Source organism: Vigna umbellata, chromosome 1, assembly GCF_029865625.1.
Source record: "Vigna umbellata cultivar VRB3 chromosome 1, Vumbellata_1.0, whole genome shotgun sequence".
In the NCBI taxonomy this organism is placed as follows: domain Eukaryota; kingdom Viridiplantae; phylum Streptophyta; class Magnoliopsida; order Fabales; family Fabaceae; genus Vigna; species Vigna umbellata.
In genome coordinates this window covers 35,424,737-35,443,527 of record NC_142165.1, presented here as the reverse complement: position 1 = coordinate 35,443,527, position 18,791 = coordinate 35,424,737, and the positions used below count along the sequence as shown (strand labels likewise).

At 37.8% G+C, this 18,791-nt stretch overlaps 1 long non-coding RNA gene and 1 pseudogene across 4 annotated transcripts; both read right to left on the bottom strand.

Moving 5' to 3' along the window:
• Positions 1 to 6,089: 6,089 nt before the first annotated feature.
• Positions 6,090 to 7,812, bottom strand: LOC148205240 (uncharacterized). The gene is made up of 2 exons (XR_015785076.1): positions 6,554 to 7,812; positions 6,090 to 6,364 (listed from the first exon to the last, which is right to left on the bottom strand). It is a non-coding gene; the product is annotated as an uncharacterized LOC148205240 (long non-coding RNA).
• Positions 7,813 to 8,029: 217 nt separating this feature from the next.
• LOC124822510 (F-box/kelch-repeat protein At1g22040 pseudogene) lies at positions 8,030 to 11,093 on the bottom strand (annotated as a pseudogene). 3 transcript variants are annotated; one of them, XR_015783218.1, is made up of 2 exons: positions 10,937 to 11,093; positions 8,030 to 9,638 (listed from the first exon to the last, which is right to left on the bottom strand). The product of XR_015783218.1 is annotated as an F-box/kelch-repeat protein At1g22040 pseudogene, transcript variant X1 (transcript). The 3 variants fall into 3 exon arrangements; XR_015783220.1 differs by having other exon boundaries at positions 8,030 to 9,610; positions 10,937 to 11,075; XR_015783219.1 differs by having other exon boundaries at positions 8,030 to 9,659; positions 10,937 to 11,033.
• Between the last annotated feature and the right edge of the window lie 7,698 nt (positions 11,094 to 18,791).

The following is an 18,791-nucleotide window of genomic DNA, read 5'->3' as shown; positions in this document are numbered from 1 at the left end:
TTAAAATATTTAAATACGTTTTAAATTATGGAGTTTGAAATATATTTTTAGATTTGAAAATACATTTTAGAATGTATAATTTAAAATATATTAAAAATCACATTACAGATTATACGTTTTGGAATTTTGGGATGTATTTTCAAATTTAAAAATATATTCTATATTATGTATTTCGGAACATTTTCAATTACTTAATATGGAAAATAAACCTATAGAAGCTAAAAACGAAAACTTTTCAAAAACCTACCTCTCTAAGCAACGCAATGGGGGGACACTCTAAGGCGGTTCCAATAACTAGCCAAGGGTACAATTTTCACTGTTCCAATGAGAAACAACCAAAATAGATTGCTGAAGGTGTAGAGGAAGGAAAATGCAACAAAGTAGGATTTTTATTCATTTATTAAATAAGGGTAAAAATGTCTTTTCACTAGGTCTATACGAGTGCAGAGAGAAAATATGAATATTATAACCTTTACTTAATGATGGAAACCCCTTTAAGAACTTCCCATCCAAAGAAGTATCAACTTAAGACTAAGAAAGGGAAGTTGAATAAACAAAAAGATTTTTTCTTTCTAAGTCTTAGAATGTTTACTTTACTAAATACATTTACATTGTTTTATAGGACAAAAATAAGCTTGGAAACCATAGACAATCAGGCAAAGACGCTTGGTGAGCAAGGGTGCACAAAGGAGGCAAAGAAGAATCCATTTTTCAGCCAAGCCGAGCAACTTCTTCCCTTTCAAGCACATTTTAAACATTTTCCACGTGCAACACAACCAACCGTGCATCTTCTTTACTTTGTAGCACATTTTAAATACTTCCCACGTGAAACACACTTAGCTGGTAGCTTCATGCACGTTGTAGTTTGCTAAGCTGAGCTTCTCTTACTCTATAAAAGAGAGCTTCTTCTTCTTATAAGGATAACTTGAATGTAATAGAGAAATGCTACTGAATTCCTTCCAGCCACTCTAACTTCGAGTTCACTTGCTTTGTGCCACTTTAGAACACTCATCCTCTAGCTTCCATCCCTCTTGGAAGGCTTCCTGCGTTAGAGCAACTGCATACACACTTCCAAACCTCACCAAACATTTTCACAAACACCTTCCGTGCATTGCCTTCACCAGCCAACTCTTGACTCCGCTGCCACCTTCTGCTTCGAGGAGCGGTCCAGTTTTGAAGATTCGAGACACTTCTATCATTTGGCATCAAGAGTCAGCACGTCCACGCTTGTCTACAAGACCTAAGTCACATTTTCCCTTAGTTCTTCAACTCTGTCATGTGCAGTCCGTATGTGTTCACTGTTTCATTAAATTTTTTTCAATTCTGCTTGGATTTTTTCGTCTTTGCTAGTGCCGTGATTGTGTTTTCAGCTTTCCTTAGTGATTGTTGTTCGTTTTAATCGGTGCATTTCTTTATTTGAGTTCAAATCCAACTTTCCTTTACATTTCAGTTTTGTCCAATGTCTTGTGCAAATGTGTTGTAGTTTTACCTTTGTTAGCATGTGCTTGATTCTGTTCAACTTTTGACTTTTGCTTTTGATTGTGGCCAGTGCACTTGCTAGTTATATGTTGATCATATTAAGTAATGGCATCACGTCCAACTTTGATCATTTGAGCTAATAGTAGTGCAAACATTGTTTCCAGTTTCAAAAATCTGCATCAGTATTCTTCACTGGTTTCAAGTTGTGCTCACTATTTTTGGTTGTGGTTTTGAACCTTGGTACAAGTGTGTTTACTGTTATTAAACATGTTTCAAGTAGTAACAACTCTTATTAATCACTAAAATGAAAAATGCATACCTTAGTTGCCTACTTTCAGTAGCTTGTGCTGTCACTGTTTCACAATTCTGTATCAAACTCAATTTCTGGTCTGCTTTGGTCAATATTGTTTTTGCCCAGTTTTGTTGTGTCTAAAGCTTGAGACAAGTTTCTTTTATGATTTTAAGCATGTCTCACTTGATAGCAACTCTAATCAATCCCAGAATTGCAAAATGAGTAGTTGAGTTGATAAAAAATCTATTCTGAATATGTCACTGTTTTAAGTCAAGTTTGCACCGTGCTTGAAGTCTTTGTTTGGTCTTAGGTCATTTAACATCTCCTAGCTAATATTCTGTAGCAAGATCTAGTTCATTAGGACTTCCTTGAATCATTGTTTGTGCTGTCCAGATTGATTCTAGTGTTTGTTGTGAATTTTGGTGCAGTTTGGTGGAAAATAGGCTGCATAATTGGCTACAGCTAGTATGCTTTGTTGATTCTGGCTGTTTTTGTGCATTTTGAGAATTTGAACAAGTTTATTTTACCATTTGAAACCTGTGTGCAATGTTCATTTGGTCATTTTTCAGTTTATGTGCAAAATCCCCATCCAAACCATCAAAATTGCTTGAAATAGGAAGTGGACCACTGATTTTCTGGTGTAGTCTTTTTCCTTACTGTTTGAGTGTTTGCACATATAAAAAATGATGATATAAACTTGTTTGACATATCATTGGAGCCTTAGATACATTGCCATTCATTTTGACCACAACAGTTCCATTTTTAAAGCCACTTTTCTGGTGTAGTAGGCCATTTTGTTGCTGTTTGAAATTTGCAAAACTTTAATCTTCATTTTTGGATTGGCAAAAGCTGGGTTTATATTTCCAAATACCATGACATGATTAATACACTGTAAAGCAATTTAAACCCTGCAATCCAGTTTTGAAAGGTCAATATCCGAAAATACCAAAATCTACATCTCTTTGTGGCATTTCATTAAACAATTTTGTATTTCCATCAAACAGTTTCACTGCACACGGTTTCCTCTCTGTTTTTGAGTTTTTCTTGCTTTTGTGATCAGTTCTAGACCCTATCTTAGGAAGTGGATGAGGTGTTAAAAGGGATACAAGTGTGCAATTCCAAGAGCCACTTCGCCTTGCGCATTCAGCAGTAGTTTCAGCAACCACACCACCTTTTTGCTCATCATTTTGGACCAGCACATAGTGACACAACAGCCACAGTTGGCTTTGCTACTTTTGTAAACATTTTTACTTGTAATTTTGGCTTGATAAGACAAAACCTTTGTAGTTTCATTAATTTTTGTTCTTTTATTTCCAACTTAAAGTGACTTGGGAAAATGCTTTTCAAGCAATTCCAAGAGCATCATTAAACATTGTAATAGTCTAGTCTCCACATCTTAGTGTGAAAGTGTGTCAAGTGGCTCCAAGTGTCACTTGCACTTTCACTTAGGGTCGTGCCTCGTCCTTCCTTCCATTTGCAGTCTTTCTTTAATATTTTTGCTTGTTGTTATTTCTGTTTTATGTCTCCGTGATATCTAGGTCCGCGCTCATATAGATAAACCTTCTTTTGGTTTCTAGGTGCATCTCATTGTTTCATTCAAAAAGCTTTTGAAAGATTTCTACCTAGAAACTGGGGTAAGAAACAACTGGAGAAACTCTGGCTAAGGAAGGACAAGGCTCTTAAGCCTGTCCATTGTGACTCACCTCTCCTTCCTGGGAGCTATTCGGTTTCTTTTACCTCTAGAATCTTTCTAGAAATCATTCACCAAAAATATAAACAAAATTCTTTGAAAAGTTTTTGACTCTATACTTGTGTAAGCCTTTCAAACCCTTGTGAAAACCTTTTCTCTACTTCACAAGTATGAGTCACTCTAGTGTTCAAGGTACCATTCATAATGATCAGGAAAATATACAATTGAGAGAGGAACTTAGTAGAACTCAAGCTCAACTTAACAGGACTGAATCTGAGCTTAATCGAACTCGAGCTGAGTTCCACGAGCTCAGACAAATGGTTACTAACCTCACTCTCAATCAAAGAGGTCAAAACCATGATGAGCACTCCCATAGGCAAAACCATGATCATGGTGAACATTCCTACCATAGTGATCAACATAATATTCATCCTTATTGATGGAAGCCTGCCTAGGCTTGGAACTCACTGGTAGCAATCTCCAAATAGCAAGCCTTGATGGTGCAGCGAAATGAATGAAGATGAGTGGTGTTTTGGTGTGTTTTTAATGGAAGGAGTGTGTGTAGAGACCTCTCAGCTCAGAAGGCCTTTCTACTATGGAAAGTAGCTAAAGGAAAGGGTAGAGAAAGTGAAGAGAAAGAGTGACTCAAACGCAAATAGGGCTGGAATCAAATTCTGTAGCATTTCACTAAAGCTCAAAAGTGAGAATTACAAAGGGGAGGCATTCTTATTTATGGATGAAGAAGGGCCTCAATTCTGAGCTAATTTCCCTTCAAATTCAAAATAAAAGACGAGCTTGAAGGCCAAGTCAGCTAGGTCACGGGAAGCATGCTGGGTCACATGGACAATGCTGCCAAAACATGCTTCAGGATGCTTCGCTGGCGCTGGAGCCCCCCTGTCTGAGGGCGCTGGAGCGACCTTGGTGCTGATTCCTTGAAGAATGCGTTTCTAAAATTTGATTGGTTGACCATGGTTCTTGCCTTTATTGTATTCTACAAAACAAAACAACCATATAGTATTAAAAGAGGAATCCTTCTAAGACATAGAGAAAGAAAATCAAGAAAGAGCCTTTAAAAGTTCTTCTTCAACTTCCCTTTCCTAGCCTTAGATTGAGTTAGTACTCCTTTGGATGGCTTGCCTAATTAGGTTTCCATCACTTATGATCACTATTAGCGTCCTCCTAGGAGACACCACCATAGGATAAATTGTAATGATGTAAAAACTGTTAGAAGTTTTCGTATTTAGTGAGTCATTGCGCAAATAATCGATTATCAAGAGCCAATTTAGAAGAGAGTTGCTCGCGCAAATAATCGATTATTACAAAGAATAATCGATTATCACTGTTTCATTTAATAATGTCCAAGTCTCTCGAATAATCGATTATTGCTCAGGATAATCGATTATCACATTTTGAAAACCCCATAACGGACAAAAATAATCAATTATCACTTATGATAATCGATTAGCAGTGGCAGTTGGGAGATGTCTTTTCAGTTTTTGTCCCTGCACGAAACTAGGCTTATAAATAAAGGTCTTCACAGCTCTTAGATAAAAACTTGTCAATTGAAAGTATTACAGCTTTATGCCTAAGTGAAGCTCTCTGTGAGTGAAAAGGATCTATGCCATTATGAGAATACAGTTTGTCTGAGGAAGTTCTCAAAGTGATAGAGTGCTCTTGTATGGTCTTGTGAATAGGAGAAGCTCGCGCTTTGTGTGTCAAAGGTTGGAGCAGTTCTCTTCAAGTTGGCAGAGCTGTTGCTTCCGGTTCGTGCGTCGAAGGAAGCTCTTCCAGTTTGTTTGTCGAAGGAAGTTACTTGTTGCACTCTTTTGGTTCGTTTGTCGAAGGAAGGTGTTTTCTATTCTTTTCTCATTTCATTATCTTGTAATCTGTACAACTATATTTTTAGTGAAAAAGGTTAATCACTATTTATAGTGATTAACGACTGGACGTAGAATCTTTTGATTCGAACCATGATAAAAATTATGTGTTGATTTTCTTGAGATATATTATCTTCTTCTAAGTGAAGAAAGCGTGAGATAGAAAATGTAAGACTAGAAAAAGACATGACTCAAGGTGACAAAGAAGGACTAACAGGAACAACGTAAAAGGACATTGTAGACACCAATGGCATTTTTGTCTTTACACTCTCAGAGGTGCAGGAAGAAACCATAGGGTATAGAAAGAAATACCCACAACCTAATGATAGTGTTGTTAGATCTAATGATGTTAAGGGTGTTGCTCCCTCCACCACCACACCATGCTTCCTCTACCTCCCCAAATTGTTTTAAATTCAATTTTATCCTCAGGTTAAAACCACTTTTTTTTTTACCATTTAAATTTTTTTAATTAATTTAAAAATTCTATTTCTACTCATTTATTTTTACTAGGCAGCTACACCTCTACCCATCTCTCACGGATTCTACTCTCTTTCCCCATTTTCGTTTCACTTTCTCTCCTTCTCCATTTTCGTTTCTCACCCATTTCCGTTTCACTTATTCCTTTCCTGAACCTTACCCCTTCCCATGTTACTGTCTTCTTTTTTGCTTTAATTATATCTCCATTCTCATCCGTTATGGGATTAAAAAATATACAAGCAATATAAGCTAGTGAGGATCATAAATCACTGGGAATCTTCAACTCCATTCATGAATGGAATATAATATAGAAATTCTTCTCTAAGTTAATTACTTGAGTTACGGAAATATTGCTTTCCTTCTTAAGGAAGCTAAACAAAACTAGTAACGACTCTCATGGGAAAAATTACATTAACAAAATCTCAGAGATTACATATGCTTTATCATATACAGAAGAAAAAATATGATCGAGTGAAGCACAACAACAAACTATATGAAAACTTCATCTCTGTGCATGGAAAGAAATAAGGGGAGCACTGCAATTCACACCTCAAAAAGGGAGAAACAAACAAAAATAGTATTAATAATAACAGCAAAATCAACAACATTAACAGTAAATCAGAAAAATTAGTAGAGAATTTCCAAGAACTTGTTAGAAATTATTAAAAAGAAAAGTCAAAAAATTTCAAGAATCTCCAAAATGAAATTGTTGCAGAGTGGGCAATTCCCCGTACTAACCATAAGCTCCCTTGAACACATCCTGCAGAAAGTGTGGCCACATGGTATAAAAGAAGCAGCCTTATGCAAATACAACAAGTGTGCTCCATGGAACCCCCTCCATCTCCATCTTCACCACCATCAACATCTGCATCCTCATCAAAATCCTCATCATCACTCAATATATACCTTGATCCTTGAAGCCATATTTCCCTATCAGTCTCCTCTAACAAGTCCATCAGCGACATCATCACCGACACCTGCTCCTCCTCCTCCTTCGCCTCCGCCTACTACACCGCCGCTTCCGATGCCTCATGCGCTACCAGTCCCAGATATAGTTAAAGAAAAAAAGAATACAATAACATGGGAAGGGTAGGGTTCAGAAAAGGAAGAAGTGAAACGAAAATGGGGGAGAAACGGAAATGAGTGAGAAATAGAAATGGAGAAGGAGAGAAAGTGAAACGGAAATGGAGAAAGATAGTAGAATCCGAGAGATGGGTGGGGGTGTAGCTGCCCAGAAATATAATTTTTAAATTAATTAAAAAAATCTAAATAATAAAAGTAAAATAGTTTTAACTTGAGGATAAAATTGAAATTAAAATAATTTGAGGAGGTGGAGGAAACATGGTGTGGTGGTGGAGAAAGCAACACCCTGACGTTAACTAATATTAGAAAAACGCAAATGGGAACTCATTTAGGTGGCTGGCATTTTTTGTACTTTGAACTTAATTTTCATAAATTGGGACGAGAAAAGCTCTGATTTGTAAGTGATTTTTAAGAAATAGTTTTTTTAATTAATTTTCCCTTCAACATGTTTAAAAATTGTCTTCTGACTACTTTTTAGTTGTCTTAGAGTTTGATTTGTAGTACAGAAACAATAGACTAGAAGAAGAAAAAAGTTTATGCTAAGTAAAATTCAATTTATATATTAAAAATCATTTTCAAAACTTAATTAGATTTTGAATGAGAAATGAATCGTTGAGTACTGAGAAATTATTTTAAATAGAAAATAGCTTTAATTTTTCAAACTCATTTTTAAAGTAATCCTTAATCTATTAAAACTGGTCTTAATTTATAATTATTTGATTTGTCTTCAAACACCTCCCATGCCTGTTAGATTCTTCACCGTTGCAACTGATGTAAGGGAGTCATGGAGGTGAAGAAGCCTGCTTAGAATCTGACTTCTACCTTTCAAATCTCGATTAACATTAAATGAATATCTATTTCTCTTATCACACTTAAACCTTAATTAGGGTTCTAATTAAGCCCTTTCTAATTATCCACTTTGTGTGGTTTCACTATGTCAGAATTTGGAAATAAATGCGTAATTCAACTTGCTCTAAATTAGTAGAGAGATCAGCAAAACGTTTGTTATGTTCCCAGTTTGAATCATTAAGAAGCTGTTCTGAACCTAAGTATTAATGACTCGGGCAAGAAAAGGTTAAATTTCTGCTAGTAACATTAACTAAATATTTAAATGTTAATTCTAGTACAAAGTGAATCGTTGAATACTAATATGCTTTTATTATATTTGAGTCCCTAGCAACAAGCAAAAGTATGTCACATAATAATACTAACTATTACATAACTCATTGTTATGATGCATAACTTACAGTAAACTGAGATATTGACTGTGACATTTGTTGCTTGGTATGAGTTTAAATATCAATAACTTGGCAATTGATGAGTTCAGCCTGTCCAAAACTCTTAGCGGCAACTTCTATCCAAACAACTGCATCTGTTTCTGCAGCCGAATCTATCAACAATTCATCCTGCATGAATGTGGGAGATGGAGGTGTTGAGGCTGATGCTGAAGAATCCAAATTACTGCATGGAACAGCCTGCAGAACAGCAATATCATGCTTGGAATCTTTTGCAATGAAATGAAGCTTTCCATGGAAACCTGCTAACAGATACGGAGACTCTGAATTGGAAAAGTCATATACAGGGACTTTCCCAATAACAACCTTCCATGCATCCTCTCCTTGATCATACACCTTGATCCTTCCATTATCCACAGAATTTGAAGGATCAAAAGCATATAATTCATCATTCACCACAACGCTCAGTTTTGTTCCTGCCTGCTTAATAGGCCATCCTTCACCCATTCCATTTGGCATTTCTATCCATGAATTTGTTTGTGGATCATATATTTCTCCCCCAACATCAACAAAAAAGGGCCATGAATACAAACTTTGAGGAACATATAACCTTCCTTTGTACGAGGTTAGCCCGGTGGCAATAGGCCTTAACATGTCAGCTAGAAAAACTGTGGGCAGGACTCCAGCTCTGGAGAATGGCATACTAGGTACATCAGACCATGTATCCGTGAAAGGGTCAAAAACTTCAGCAGACCGAAGAGGAATCAACCCTGCTTGACCTTGACTAACCCCTCCAACAACATAAAGCTTGTTATTTAAGATTCCTGTCTTGCAATATGCTCTACCTGTAGACATAGAATCAACCTTCTTCCATACATTTTGTATTGGATCAAATCGCCAAACACATTTCATAGTTGAAGCTTTAGAGAATCCACCTAGAACATAGAGACATCCATCAACAGCTCCAAAGGAACAACCACAAAATGGCATGTCATCCAGTGCATCCTTCTGTCCAAGAAGACCTCTAATAATTTCAGCAATTCTGATACCTTCAACCATGTTCCACATCCAAAACCTAGAAGAACCCTTCCGGGAATTTTCTCCATCGATGACACTGGGCATCACCGGAAGTCTCTGCCATATTCCAGAACGGGGGTCTAGAGCATGCCATAGGAGTTTGTTTTCCATATCCCTAACCAACAGATATAGCCACTCTTCAGTTGTTCCAATCTCTTTCCTTACTTTATACAACTCAGAACTCATGATAGTTGTTTTCCACTTCCTAGACACCAGCCTCATATTGTAGTAACAAACTCTAGGAAGTCTGGCGATAATCTGAATGGATAACTCATCAGGGAGATTAGGAATAAGGCTTGGAGATTCTTCGACTGTGGCAGGTGACATTCTTTGCCTCTTACAGGTCTCATTATGAGAGATTTCCTTAGGTTCATTTTGATTGGTCTTGGTATTGGTCATGCTAAACAAAGAACCCATAAGCACAATATCTGCATAAAATAGACAACATTCTGGAAAACATGACTCAAGCCTAGCTTCTGTAAAACTAAAGCATCCAACATGTGTAGGAGAACAAGTAGCATAGAGAGAGCAAGCCAATGACTGCAGAAACAACTCAGAACTCGAAATGAAAAACATCCATCTACCAAATATCTTTAACAGTGAGAGAAAGCACGTTAAGAACAAAATACCCAGAAACGTCATACATACGAAAGAGTATGCAACAACACATAGCTTGATAACAACAAATTTACAAAAGCATCGAACAGTCCCTTCCAGGCATGATTCTAATTTGCAGTTTCGGCCTTCCCGAAGCTAAGAAATTACATACAAGAAAACATAATTGAAGAACAGAATATAATCTTCCATGAAATAAAATAATAACATCCTGCAATATGAGAATTGCTCACCTCAAAATGACAGATATAAATAACCAAACTACAGGAGTGTAGGTAAGGGTGTTCGTTGGATAAATATTGGGTTAAGTTCTTTTTTTTTTTTTTTTTCAATTGACTCAAACTCCACCCAACTTAACTTAAAATCTCTTACAGATTTTGTTAGTTGAACCGAAGATTCAATTAAAACCGAATATAATTATTATTCAATTTAATCTTTTGTATATTTAAAATACTAAATTATTTCATTTTTAAATGTTAATAATATAATATTTTTCTTCTAAAAAGAATATTGAGTTGGGTAATGGTTTATCCACGCACTCCTCATCCGTGAACCCAGTATTAGGTATGTATTAAAGCAGTTTCCAGGAAGTTTCACCCACCAAATTAACAATACAAAAAACGTGCTACACCATTCGCAAAACAAAAGCTGTTCAGATCGCAGAGAACCCAGTTGTGAATTGTAATGAACAAATAACCAAAATTCACAAATTTTGAAATTAGTTACACAAAACACTACACTATATTTTTTTTCCCCATCCCCACAATTCACCCTTTTCTTTCTCATCTATTTGGAGAATTAACTTAAGAAAATGACAAAAATAAAACCAACCAAAACAATGAAGGAACATGCTTGAAGAAAAATTCCAATCCATCGAAGGAAAAAACACAAGCTTGAAAGGGTACAGATCACAAATTCAAGAACCCTTTTTCCATTCAAACCATAAAATCGCAAAGCAGAACACAATTATAAATTTAGAGACCAACCAAGCATAAAGTAAAATGAAATCAATAATACTAAGGAAAAATAGAGGGTTAAAACTGAGAGAGAGGTGTATAACTGAATAATATTAAAAAAGAAGAAAGAAGAACGAAGAAGAAAGAGAATTTACAGATTGGAAGGAATTGGCGGTTGCTTCTTTCCTCGGTCTAGCAAGTGTGGTGTTAGAGTCAGTGTGACTAAGAAATCATTATCTATTTAAATAATTAAGAGTACAGTAAAATACATTTTATATTTCACACTCATATGTAGGTGTCAATGTTGTACAGAAGCTTTTATCATACACCTTGATTTCAATTTTGTCTTTTGCAATGCTTTCTAATATTTTATTCAAATCATTTCATTTGATCTAGAATTACATTTCATAAGATGTGAATTGAGATAAAATAACACGCACATGCTAGCATACTGACACGTAGACATGCATATACACACACTTACAACACGTATACAAATGCAAACACACGTAGAAATACACCATTCACATACAAACATATGCACACATGAATAGGCACGTACAAGCACACAAATATAAACTTACACATGCATATTGTTTTGGTTGAATTAGTTCAAGGATAGATTTTCCTTTTTTTTTCTCTTTTGGTCGTTGAATCCTCTCCGAGAATGCAATTCACTTTGATGGGTTATCGACATGTAAAAGACACTCCGACGTTCAAGTCAGATATGTTTCATAAACATGTCTATATTTTATTATAATAGATCAAGATGTCTTTACTTGATCATTCACCTTGCATTTATAGGCTTTGTAATTGTCTAGCCTCTTGAATGTCCATTAATACAGTATATTTTTACCTTAACATCATATATTCAGTGTATCGCAATAATATATCCTGTCAATCATTCATAAATGTAACATATATGCATATGATACGGTAATTACTCACATTAATTACCCATTAATACTCTTCAGTGCCTATCAAGTCCACTAGCACTTTCGTCCAGATGATCGATCTATTGTCCTCACGTCTTTGACCGATCGTCTCTCTTCAGTCTCTTATCGGTGGATCCTGTATAGTACAAAAGCCCTCCAAGCCCAAGCGACTAGAAAGAGTCGCGAAGGGTTTGAAAATGCCTAGGCTCCGAAATGGCGCGAAAGGAGGTTAATCGTGGCTTTAGTGAATTCGTCAATGGGCGATCGACCGCTTGGAGAGTTTAGAGTGAGTTCGTCACTTGGTAGGTGATACGCTATCGTTGAAGCTATCAAATTAATACTACTTTTCAAGGAAACTTTAGTATTGCCAAGTAGTATTCAAGAAAGTAGATAGGGTTAAAGTAACCCTGAGTCGTCTCCCAACGAATACGGAATTGCCTTTTAATATTTGAATCTTATGAATGCAATGAAATGTTCAAGAATAAAAATGATGTTTGGAGAAGGTTTAAAGAACAAATAAGAAACTTAAAAACGATTATAATGAAATAAGCTAATTCCACTGCTTTTTCAAGATAGATTCATCATTGGTTATTCACAAATAATTGTTCAATTGATTATTATTGAAGTTTCAAATATATTAAAGTACATTCTTAATTAATTTGAGGGCGATCATGCATTTAACCAAAGTAAATTCTCAATCAAATGCAAAACCTTTCTAGATTATTCACAATGAATTCAACCAAAGTACATTCTCAATCAAATCCTATTGTGTTTAATCATGTCTATTATTAAATCGTCTAAGCAAATTAAAAACTAATCAATCAAAGTAAATTCTCAATTGATTATAGTTGAAATTATTACTACCAATCAAAGTACCTTCTCAATTGATAGTAAAAATCATTTAATCATATGAAAGTTCCTAAATTAAATCAAAGTAGATTCTCAATTAAACCTAGAAACCCTAGAACTCATATAATCAATATGCATGTAGATTCAAACACATTATGATGCAAAAATCTTTGCTTTTAATTTGATAGAGAGATGAAAGACACAGAGAGAGAACAACTTAAATCAATAATCAAAATAAACAATTGCATTAACTCAATCTAACCTCAGAATCCATAATGGAATTACAACAGAATAGCCCTAGATGCTTAACTCTCCATGAATGAAGTTGAATACAAGATGAAATAAGATAGAGAGAAGTGGTGAATGAATGAATGAAGTGAAGTCCCTCTTCTGCCTCCCCTGGGTCTCTTTATACAGGACTTGATTGGGCTTGGACTCTGAATATTCAGTTGACAGAATCTTTTATCTTATATCTTCCAAATAACTTAAAGATTTAGATAATTATAACATTATTTGGAAGATATTTTCTGTTGATATTCTCAAATTAAATTAATTCAACAATTGAATTTTATCTTTTAGCTTTTCTGACTTTCTAAAATTGCACAAATATCCTGAAATTTCCCTTATCTACACTTTAGCCCCTTCTAAATTTCCCAAAATTGCACCAGAACTCCTTAGTCGACTAGAACCAATCTGTTTGACTGGTTTTTCGTAGCCAATGAGGGCCTGCCACGTTGAATTCCCCCTTTCTCCCAAATTAGGGTTCAGATTGGGGAAAGGCTTGCCCCTGCACCGCATTGCTATTGGAGAAGAAACTCTTCTCCTTTTTCGGTGTGCGATGAGGATGAACTCACGAGGATGGGGGCGCGTCACGATCCTGGATCTATGTTTCTTTGCAGGTCTGATTTTGATGCAGGTTCTGATGCGGTGCTAGAGGTGGTGCGAAGAAGATGATGGTGGTCGTGGAGGTTGCATGGCAGCAGTGGTGGAAGAAGGTGATGAACGAAGAAGATAGTGGCTAGTGGTGATCGTACTTCAGAGCGGAAGAGGTGGATAGTGTGTCGGATCTCGCGAGGAAGATGGTGATTGGCCGTGGAAGAATGTTACCGGCGGGGCGCGATTCTCACGACGTAGTGGAGGTGAGCAGCGACGCGACGGTGTGACGAACTCTCGTCTGGTCTCGCGATGGTGGCGGCTTCAAGACGACATGGAGGTTTTGCTGTTGGCGGCGAGACTGGTTGGTCAGATCTGCGACGATGATGACACCAGGGTTTTTGTGGCAGCGGCTTGCGGTTGTTGTGCGACGACGTGATTTCGCGAGGAAGAAGGGGGAGTGACGCGATGAAGGTGGATGTTGCGGCGAGGTGGTTGATCGTGGCCACTGGCGGCGTAGTTTCAAGGTGGCGGCGTCAGCCTGATGGTGGTCCAGTAAGAAAGGATGGTGGTGTTTCACTAATGGAGGAGGAGCTTGCGGGTTTGACGGTGGTGGTGCATTCTGCGTCGCGGCGTGGTTGTTTGGATCTGTGGCGTGGTGGCGCGACGATGATGGTGGCGGCATTGTGATAGCCGGTGCTAAGTGTGGCAACCTTGCAGCAGCTGGCGGCATGCAGTGACGACGGCTAGGGTTAGGTTAGATTAGGGTTTTTGTTTCTGAAGGTTGAAGAAGATAGTGACGTGGCAGGAGTGGTGATGTGGCAAAACCTGATTGACTCACTGATTAGTGCAAGGATGAGTGATGTGGCATCATCTGGACGGTTTGATATGTTTGTGATGGATTGCCACATGGCGTAATCTGGTGAAGTCTAACTAGTTAGTGGTAGTAGGGGTATGGGTAGAAAATTTAGGGGTGTAGGAGAAAAGGCTTAGTGTTTGGGCTTGGTTGTTGGCCTGTTTCAGAAATAGGAGTGTATGTAGGGATTTTAGGAGGTGAAAGGGTAAAGTTTATCTGTTTGGCCCATATGTACATTATTTTCCAAATAAAACCTGATTTTGGGCTTTGAATTGCCATTTGGACCAATAGAACTTATAATTTCAGCTACACAAATAAAGGTACGAATTTTCAAGAATAATTTATGCAATTAAAATCACTTTTTAAGTCCATTTTAATTCCAAACACAATATATCAAATCATCACAAATCCTCTTTAAATCAATCATTCAAGCAAATTAATTTCATCAAAAATTAAATTCTAAAGCATAAATGTGGGCATAAATATGCACTCATTAGTAGGCATAGGGCCACTCGGAGAGTTTAGAGTGAGTTCGTCACTAGGTGGGCGCATGGCCGGTCGGAGAGTTTAGTGTGAGTTTGTCAATAGGTGGGCGCATGACCGCTCGAAGAGTTGAGAGTGAGTTCGTCACTAGGTGGGCGCATGGCCGCTCGTAGAGTTTAGAGTGAGTTCGTCACTAGGTGGGCACATAGCCGCTCGGATAAGGTTGAACGTAGCACTGAACCTTCCTGATAAGGTTGAACGTAGGACTAAACCTTCCTGCACATGATATTTTTACTCACAAAAATATGCATTAAGTAAACGCTTCAATATATTATAATGTATAAATTATAATAAAAAACCATTAAAACCTGATAAGGTTGAACGTAGGTCTGAACCTTCCTGCACATGATATTTTTACTCACAAAAATATGCGTTAAGTAAACGCTTCAATATATTATAATTTATAAATTATAACAAAAAGCCATTGAAACCTGATAAGTTTGAACGTGTTGTAATAATCCAAACTTATATATAATTGTCGTAATACAGTTAATTTGTTAGCCTTTGGTTTCTACATTACCTATGTACTGTGCCTTATATAAGGCAATACTCTTTGAATGAGAATATATCTCACTTCTCTCATTTTATGTGACTGCTCTCTCTACCTTTCTCTAAACATCTCTGCATAAAGAAGAGTTCCCATGGAGAAGTGATGGTAGGGATGGTTTAAAGCAACTTACCGGTGTTTGATGCTAAGAACTATAATGATTGGTGTGTGAAGATGGATGCTATATTGGGTTTCCAAGAAGTCGATGAAGTTGTCAAAAAAGGTTTTCAAGAAGCTTCAAAGGGGGATTCGGAAGAAGTGAAGAAAGCCTATAAAGAAAATAAGAAACTGGACTGCAAGGCACGTATGCTGTTGCACCAGTGCGTCTCTGCGGTGATCTTTCAGAAGGTATCGAAAGCAGTCACGAACAAGGAAGTCTGGGACATACTACAAGAGGGATATGGAAATTCTGGAAAAATTAAGAAGCTTAGACTATAATCCCTACAAAGACAATATGAGCTCTTGAGTATGGGAGAGCAAGAAACGATTAAAGAATACATTGGAAGGATTCAGATCGTGCTAAATGCAATGCGGGCTTGTGACAAGATTCTTAAAGAAAAGAAGATTGTCGAGAAAATCTTAAGAACATTGACACCCCAGTATGACTACATCGTTGTGGCTATAAAAGAAAGCAAAGACCTGGAAACGATGAGAGTGGAAGAACTGCAGAACTCTCTTGCAACGCATGAGCAGCGTTTGACTGAGAGATAGACTGCAGAGAAGAGTGCTACACAGAGCACGAACCAAGCGCTACAAGCCAAAAATGTTCAAAGTTTCAGGAGCCGAGGAGCTGGAAGAGGCAGAGGACGGATACGCGGTGGTCGAACGTGTGGTAGAAATGTAAACTCCTCTTTTTAGCGGAGGTTAACGGCTGTGAACAAAAAGGGGGAAACACAAGAGGTGGAAGACAGTCGAGAGGCAGAGGCAGAAAGAATTTTAACAAGAAAAATGTTCAATGTTACACGTGCAACAAGTTTGGACATTACTCTGTAGAATGCTGGCACAACGAAGCGGCAAAGAACACCAAGAATGATGAGGCAGCTAATCTTGTTCAAGAGGCATACGATTCAGAGTCTGACCATGTTATTTTGATGTGCACAAACGAACGGTCGTCACTTTTTGACTGAACGAATGTTGATAACGGAGAAACCGAATGATGTCATCTTCAATTGTAGTAGAAGAAGAAAATGAATGACTGTCGTATTCAAGTGTAGCTAGTAAAGAAACCGAGCGTATGTTGTCCTTTAATGCAACTGATGAAGAAACCGAACGGTCTTCAATTGCAGCAACTGTAGAAGAGATGTTGTCATTAGACCGAACGATTGTTGTAGAAGAGATGTTGTCATCAGACCAAGCGGTTGCTATAGAAGAGATGTTGTCATCAGACCGAACGGTTGTTGAAGAAGTGATGTTATTCTCAAATCGAATAGGTGGTACTGAAGAAACCGGACGGCTGGTGTTTTCAGACCGAATGAGAGTCGATGAAGAAACCGGACGGCTATTATGTTTTGACCAAACGGGTATTAACGAAGAAACCGAACGGGCATTACTGTCAAGCGAAAGAGGGAATCCTGTGCTGGACAAGCGCGAAGAGTTAGCAGACCAGGTGTCGCTTGCCAGTGAAACGAGCCATGCAGAAGATGAGTCATCTTGGTATTTGGACAAGGGGTGTTCCAATCATATGACAGGTAAAAGAGACTGGATACTAGACTTAGATACTAGTATGAAGAGTACTGTTTGGTTCACAGATAACAACGTCATCTAGGCTGAAGGCTCAGGCAAGGTGCTGATTACACGCAAAGAGGGAAGAACCGCTTACATGCACAATGTTCTGTATGTTCCGACGATGAAAATCAATTTACAGAGTCTTGGACAGCTCCTGGAGAAAGGTTACACTGTGAAGATGCATCAAAGACACATCAATGTGTTTGATGAAAGCCAACAGCTGGTGCTCAAGGCCCCTCTTGCTCGGAACTGAACCTTTAAGGTGAATTTGAACGCCACTGCTGTTCAGTGCCTAGCCGTGACAGAAATTGGAGAAGATGGGTGGTTATGGCATTATCGGTATGGACATTTGAACTTCAGAAGTCTAGGTCAGTTGAGAGATAAAGACTTGGTGAAAGGTGTTCCTACAATTACTACATCACGCAAGATCTGTAGAGGTTGTGCCGTTGAAAGCAAACCAGAAAAGAATTCAAGAAAGTCATGATCAAAAGAGCCAAGCAACCTCTGGAAGTGGTTTACTCTGACGTTTGTGGTCCTCTTCATGTGCAAACACTTGGAGGTAACAAATACTTTCTACTTTTTGTAGATGAATATACTAGAAAAATGTGGATTTACTTTCTTAAAGAAAAGAAGGAAGTATACTCACACTTTCTTAAATTCTGTGCCATGGTAGAGATAAAAAAAGCACTGCAGATTAAAGTCTTTAGAACTGATGGTGGTGGAGAATTCAACTCGGGAGAGATGGACAAATTCTGTCAAGACAAGGGAATTGTGCATGAGGTAATAGCTCCCTACACACCCCAGCACAATGGCCTCGCCGAGAGAAGAAACAAAACTTTGCTGGACATGACGAGATGTATGATTAAAGGGAAGAGTTTGCCACGATACGTATGGGGAGAGGCTGTTTCCACGGCTGCATATCTGCTTAACAGAAGTCCAACTAGAGCACTACAAATTTCCACACTAGAGGAGGCTTGGACAGGACTCAATCCATCTGCATGTCACTTAAGAATCTTTGGCTCAGTCTACTACAAACATGTGCCTGATGAAAGGAGGAGAAAATTGGATGATAAAAGTGAAGTCCTGATTCTGGTAGGTTATCATCCGACAGGTGCTTATAGACTGTATGATCCAGAAAAGAAGAAAATTGTAATCAACCAAGATGTATTAGTAGATGAAGCTGTAACATTTAATTGGGCTAAGGTAGAAGCAGGCTTGAAACCAGATGTGGTTGTGTCTAGCTGGTTGGAAGAAAAGAAGACTGATGATGTTGAACGGGTCGTTGCTGATGTAGAAACTATTAATAGAATGTCACAAAGAGCTCGGTTGCCCTCAACAAGGCTTGCAAGTCATGAGGTGTTTACGGACAATTGAATTGCAGATTCAGGTGACATTGTCCATTATGCCTTTCTTGTCGATGCTGAAACACTCTCATGGAACAAGCTGTTGATATTAAAGAATGGAAGGAGGCTATGTTGGAGGAGCTGAAAGCTATAGAGAAGAATAGAACGTGGGAGATGGTAGACCTGCCTCTTTATAAACAGGATATTGAAGTTAAATGGGTGTTCAAAACAAAGTATAAACCAGATGGAAGTGTTGCAAAGTTGAAGGTTAGGTTGGTAGCAAAAGGCTTCTTGCAAAAGCCTAGAATAGACTTTACAGATGTCTTTGCACCTATTGCA